Source organism: Teleopsis dalmanni, chromosome 2 (genome assembly GCF_002237135.1).
Source record: "Teleopsis dalmanni isolate 2A chromosome 2, ASM223713v2, whole genome shotgun sequence".
Lineage (NCBI taxonomy): Eukaryota > Metazoa > Arthropoda > Insecta > Diptera > Diopsidae > Teleopsis > Teleopsis dalmanni.
In genome coordinates, this window is record NC_051847.1 from 220,687,727 (window position 1) to 220,693,726 (window position 6,000).

Genomic DNA, 6,000 nt, shown 5'->3' on the forward strand with positions numbered 1-6,000 from the left:
ACTGATATTTCATTATTATGTAGCTTAAAAATTTTTAATAAATATGAGTCATTCAATTTAGATTACTTATATTTCAAAATTCAAGCAATTGGTTGAAAATTTTAAAAATAAAAGTCACAAAAAAATTTCAATAAAAAATATATATAAACTTATAAATTTTTTCAAATAACATTTAAGTGTAAAGTAAATAAGATGGACTGAGTAGGTAAGTGCCAAACCGGTTCGCACAGATTCAAAAAGCATACATTGTAATAGTAGCAAGTATCGATATTACTGAAAATGTGAACAATCGAGGTATATAATGTCAATATCGCAAAACTTTATAATACAAAGCTATTTAAAATGACGCTTTCTTTACAATCATTAAAATAGCAATGGACATCTCTACTAAGAGATACAATTAGTACCCTATTTTAGATTTTTTGAAGCTGTAAACCGAAGAGAGAGATGGAAGCATGCAAACATCTGTTATTAATACTGTCCTACTCTTGCAAATTCATAATTATAAAATTTAGGAATGTGTGAGCAATTAGCATAGTCAAAGTCAACTTCTCAAATAGCTCTATATGTACATAAACGAGCACCCATAGAACAAAGCAAGTATAATTCTATAGATTAATCTGAAACACAAATGATATAACCGATTGTGTTATTTTACTGTAATTCTATAGAAAAACCGCTTTTATCTTTCAGGAAAAAAAAATAAATATCATTGTACTTTATCTATTAGACTCTTTTTGTAATCCCACAAGTATTTGTTGGTAATGAATAATGCTATGGGTAAGAACTATATAATCATATAACCTTCAATTTATATTAAATGTATTCTAAGGAATAATTAATATTATTTTTCTCTTCAATAATTAATATTGATATTTATTAAAAAGGAGTATACTGCATGACCAATGTCAAATATAATTTAATAATAAATTAATTTTTTTTAAAAATGTATAATATTAAATTTAAAACAACTCAGTTTAACTTAACTTCTGATTTTACATTCATTTAGCTCCTCTAAATTATATTCAATTTTGTACTTTGAACAGTCTTGTTAAAAAAACATCTAATATTGTAAAGATCGCACATTGCACAGATTGTTGTTGACCTTTTATCTAACCTAACTTTTATTGCTCTTAGCTATATAAGCAACTAACAATAATTTATTTACACATAATATAATTAAAAAGAATTAAGATTTTAACAATATAGTGAATAGAAAATAATAAACTATAATTAAAATTTGACTCTTGATTTGAGTGAATAAAATTATTATTTGTTTTATTAGTAAAAATAATTATTATATTTTTTTGTTTTTTTTTTTCTTCAAATAAAAATTCTAAATAATTCTCATTTACTTTGCTAAAGAAATTGCGGAAATTAACCTATAAAGTGTTCTAAATTAAATTAAGAGTTCAAAAATTAATTACTTTGTTTGTTAGAATATGTCATAATTCTTTTAATTCTTTAAATTCGTATTATTATATATAATTTAATTTAATATTTTAATTTTTGTTTTAATATTTTTTTTTGATTAATATTAAAAGCAGTAATATTTAAATGTTGTTTTTACAATATCTTCATTGCAGTTTATTATTTTTATTCTCCTATCGGATGCATTATTCTAATTAATTAATCGTAGAATTTTTATTGATTACTCACCACATATTGAATAAAAAGAATTCATTTAATTAAACTAAACTAGTTTATATGCGACAACATGCGATACCTTATGTACAATATTTTGTAATTATATTCTCGACCGTTCATCTGTATGTTTTTATTTAATTACTTTGAGCGCATTTTTTTTTGTAGAACTCAAAGCAATATTTAAATAAACAATTAAAATAATTAATTTGTTATCACAAGTTCAGATTGTTATTAATACATAATTCAGATTAATGGAAGGTTTGAGGAAGAGGAAATTGATGGATAGTTAATTCAATGTCATTGCAAAGAATTCGTTCTAATGAAAAATCCTTAATAAAGTCCTAATAATTTTCACTATGGAATTAAATATGTAATTGAGGGATACTTATTTCAGCGTTATTACAAAACGTCGTTCTCATGAATAATTCTAAATAAGTTCCTAATAAGTCACTATTGAAAATGTACCGGTACGTTATTAGTTAATATATATATATATTGATATAGCCTCCTGAACAAAACAAATGTGACACAATATATAAAGTTTAGCTCATACGATATATTACTGTATTAATAATTGAAATAGAAACTTTTTAGACTTATTTGAAGTCATGATAACGAAGAAAATGTCGAAAACGTGCAATATCTGTTATAATGACCGTCCTACTCTTGCAATTTTATAATAATAAAATGTAGGAATACTGTTGGGAGATACCTTATCAACACTCCAATAGAAAAATTCCACTCCAATTGTCCTAATTATCTTCCTTAAATTTTTTTTATATATCAGGATAAATAGATGATCAGGAAATAAAGTTTCTGATATCACATTTTGAATGTTTTAAAAAAGGTCAGTCTAATACAAAATATCTAATTATTAATTAGTTAAAGCATCTAATATTAAGTATTTGTTATACATTATTTTGTTATTTACTACTATTGAAAGGTCAACTAATATAGTTTGAGGAATTGCAGTTTAATTATATGTTTGCAAATTTTCAAAGACGTACTTTCCTAAAGTTTTTTTAGGACAATATCGATGTAGTGCTCAGTACGTATTAATTAATAAGATAATTATTAAACGTCAACTGGTTAATATGCATACAAATTATATTTTTTTATTAAGTATTATAATGACTATACTTTGTGCATAATAAAAACTTTAAATTACAGGCTTTATTTTAAAGAGAACTGAAATTAATAATAATAGAGGCATTTATTACCATTTTTTTTATTTGTTTGTAATGAACAATAGAAAGATATTAAGCAATAAAAAATAAAAAAATTATATCAATTTGTATGCTGCCACTGTTCGTTACTCAGCAGAATCATAAGATTTTCTATTCTAAAGCGTCGTTGATATTGTGGATTTCAATAATCTTGAGGATATTGTGAGACGAACTGTCAATATTAAATGCTGAAAAATTCCTAACTCAGTTATTATCATAATATTTTATATTATTAGGAAATTTCATTGTTCTTACAATACTGTTGAAATATTTAAAAACATTTCGAAATAAGAAAAAACAGACCCATTGAGCAATTCTTTGTCTATTTTTTGTTTTTTTTTTTCTTCAATAGAATTTATAAAATTGTTCATTAATTTCCTGTCAGGTTGGGTTATGAATTTAAAATTTTAGCAAGTGTCAGTCTGTGTCAGTGGCATGAGTATCTCCAGTAAACTTGTTTGCAAAAATCTCAATAACATACACAATAATATGGACTTTGTGTTTTTATATTTTATTTCATTAAATTTTAAAAAATTTTTATTTTTACTATTTAAATATATATAACACTTACGTTGTATTCTTTATGCACTGATTCAAAAATTTGTTTATATATTATTGAGAGTATTAATAAATTTACGAAATTTTGTACAAAAATTTTTCAAAATTCCTTTTTTCAAAATTTTTATTTCATTCGAAAGACGTAAGACACAAACTTTTGCAATTAATCTAAATTGCTAATTTTTTCTTGGTCAGTTTTAATTTTTCTTATAAACTTTTATATAAAAATTGTTATTTCTTACTCTTTATTCAATTAAAATTAATTTTTCGATATATAAAACGCACTCGAATTCACATGAAAATTGTTATAAACTTTTTATTATTGATTCTCTTTTATTAATAATTATTTTTTTGGCAATATTTATGCTTTGTATCTATGAAATTTACTCGCACACAACACTTTTACACGTGAGTACACATGCGTTTCGCTTAACCGTCCAAACTCAACTAAAACTTAAGCCACTGATCTGCCTAAACGACAGCAACTTAATTTCTTAACAAATCTTAATGTGCTTGTATCCCACAACGCACTGTCTTCACTAGTCGTCAACGTCGGCGTCAGCGTCGTTGTCAGCGTCATTGTCGTACCTCAATATTGCCGCTAAATTCGCACTTTACACTTTGCGCTAAGCAACACACACAACGAAACACATGCATAAAACTGCGCGTACATATTAACCAACCATTTACACGTGTGCTTTTCTCTGCTGTGCTCACTACGTTAAGACGAAAGATTCTCTTTAAATTTGCAAAACTTCCGCTGAATTCAGCAGCGTCATTAGCGTCAACAGCGTTACTATTTATAAGCAACCAAAAGCACAACAAACTCTGCTAACTCTGCTAACTCATTCGTAAGCAACGATTAACTTGTCTTTGTATGTGTGTTGAAAGCAAAATTAGTTGCACGAGGCATGAATGGAGTATGAATGGTCAATACTGGCACTCGCGTACGTATAAGTAACAAAATTTTAAAATATGGTGGATTTTTGTATCAATCTCAAAGCGTTGAGTTGATTCGACTTGAAACGCGAAAAAATCTAAATTAATTGTTTATGTATTGTAGTCAAAAACATCAAGCATTGTGCGCTTGTGTACATCTCTCATGTTAATAACATTTCAAAATTGACTAGGTAAGTTTATTGCTCTGTTTTTGCAGTGTGGTGAAGAGTGCACTTACACAGCAGTGATGAGTTCTCGAAGCAAGGAGTAAGTTAAATAGTTTAGTGACTTACACTAAATATGTATATTTGTGTAGGTAAACAAACACATTTTCTTTTTACATTTTTTTAGTGGGTGAAAAACTTGAAGCTAAGACAAGTTAACAACTTTAAAATTACACATACTCGTACTGTTAATATTATTTGAAGTATATTGTGATCTAGTAAAAATTTATATTTTAAAATATATTAAGAATTTTATGTGTAATGATAACAAATCTGTTGCGATTGCATATTCACCACTAAATATTGAAAATGAAATGAGTTGGCCATGCAAGAAAATTTGTAAAAAGTTAAGAATATTTGTGTTTAGTAAAGAAGAGGATTGTCATTCGATTGCGATTCGAAAACTAAGAATCAAACAACGGACACGTATAATTTTATCACTCGAAACAATTAAACAATTAAATTAAGTAGTGTAAAGCCTACAAATCTATTTCGAAAGCAGAGGTAATAGTAAGGAAAATTCAAGATCCGAGAGAAGTTTTTCTACCAAATTTTTATTTCGAGTAAATCCTTCGACTGACCACAACTGAAGTCTCGCTGAAGAGGGGGTGTTTTAAGCAAAGAGTATTTTAAAAATAGTTTTAAAATTCCATAAGATTCAGTATTATGCATTCTACTGGAAGCTTAAATTTGTAATAATTCATGTCTTTCTATCAATCTTCAATATATAAGTACTGTTTACTTACAAAGACTTCTACTGCATAATTAATAAAAATAATTATCAACAAAAATTTTAAATAAATATATTTACAAAAAAAGAATTCTGTCAGAAATAAATTAAATGCTCCACTGGGAGATGAGGATGGCAGAAGATAATAAGATATGTTTTCACTATTTCAGTGAGCAAAGATAATAGTTATTAAATTTCCAAGGCTAGTGAAAAAATGTAAATCTATATAAAGTAAGCTTACATACATATATTAAAATAATGATCATTACAAAATAAATAGATCAAGACTTGTATTTTCAAAAGCAATTAAGAGAATTATCTGTAGAACAACTGTTGAATACAACAGTGAAAATAGTTTCAAATAGTTTTTAATTCATATTGGAAATATTTTAATTACTATAAGTTATTTTAAGAATATATTACTAAACTATTTAAACTATAACCTTTCATCCTTGAACATTTTTCATCTGTTGAAGACACGTGCCATATAATACGGAAATTCATTTTGTGATCAATTAAAGTTTGAATAAATACTAGCTTTAAAATAAAAAATTGTCATAATGTGTATTTATAAATTTAAAAAAAAAACAATTAATCCAATTTAATCAATCACTGTTTATAATTTGTATTTTAGTTAATATATTTATCTCTAAACCGCATACGAGTACAAGGCATA

At 25.7% G+C, this 6,000-nt stretch overlaps 2 protein-coding genes across 5 annotated transcripts in view; one reads left to right on the forward strand and one right to left on the reverse strand.

The window, feature by feature from the left end:
- LOC119681026 (ABC transporter G family member 20-like) overlaps positions 1-3,502 on the reverse strand; it is a 45,899-nt gene extending 42,397 nt beyond the window's left edge. For 2 of the 3 annotated variants that reach the window (XM_038094087.1, XM_038094085.1), the window contains exon 1: positions 3,445-3,476. The gene's annotated coding sequence lies outside the window, so the exon portion shown is untranslated. Of the gene's footprint in view, positions 1-3,444 lie in introns of all 3 variants that reach the window. The other variant, XM_038094086.1, reaches the window with a different exon arrangement.
- The window catches only part of LOC119681024 (lateral signaling target protein 2 homolog), a 420,855-nt gene that overhangs the window by 184,413 nt on the left and 230,442 nt on the right, over positions 1-6,000 (forward strand). The window lies entirely within an intron of this gene.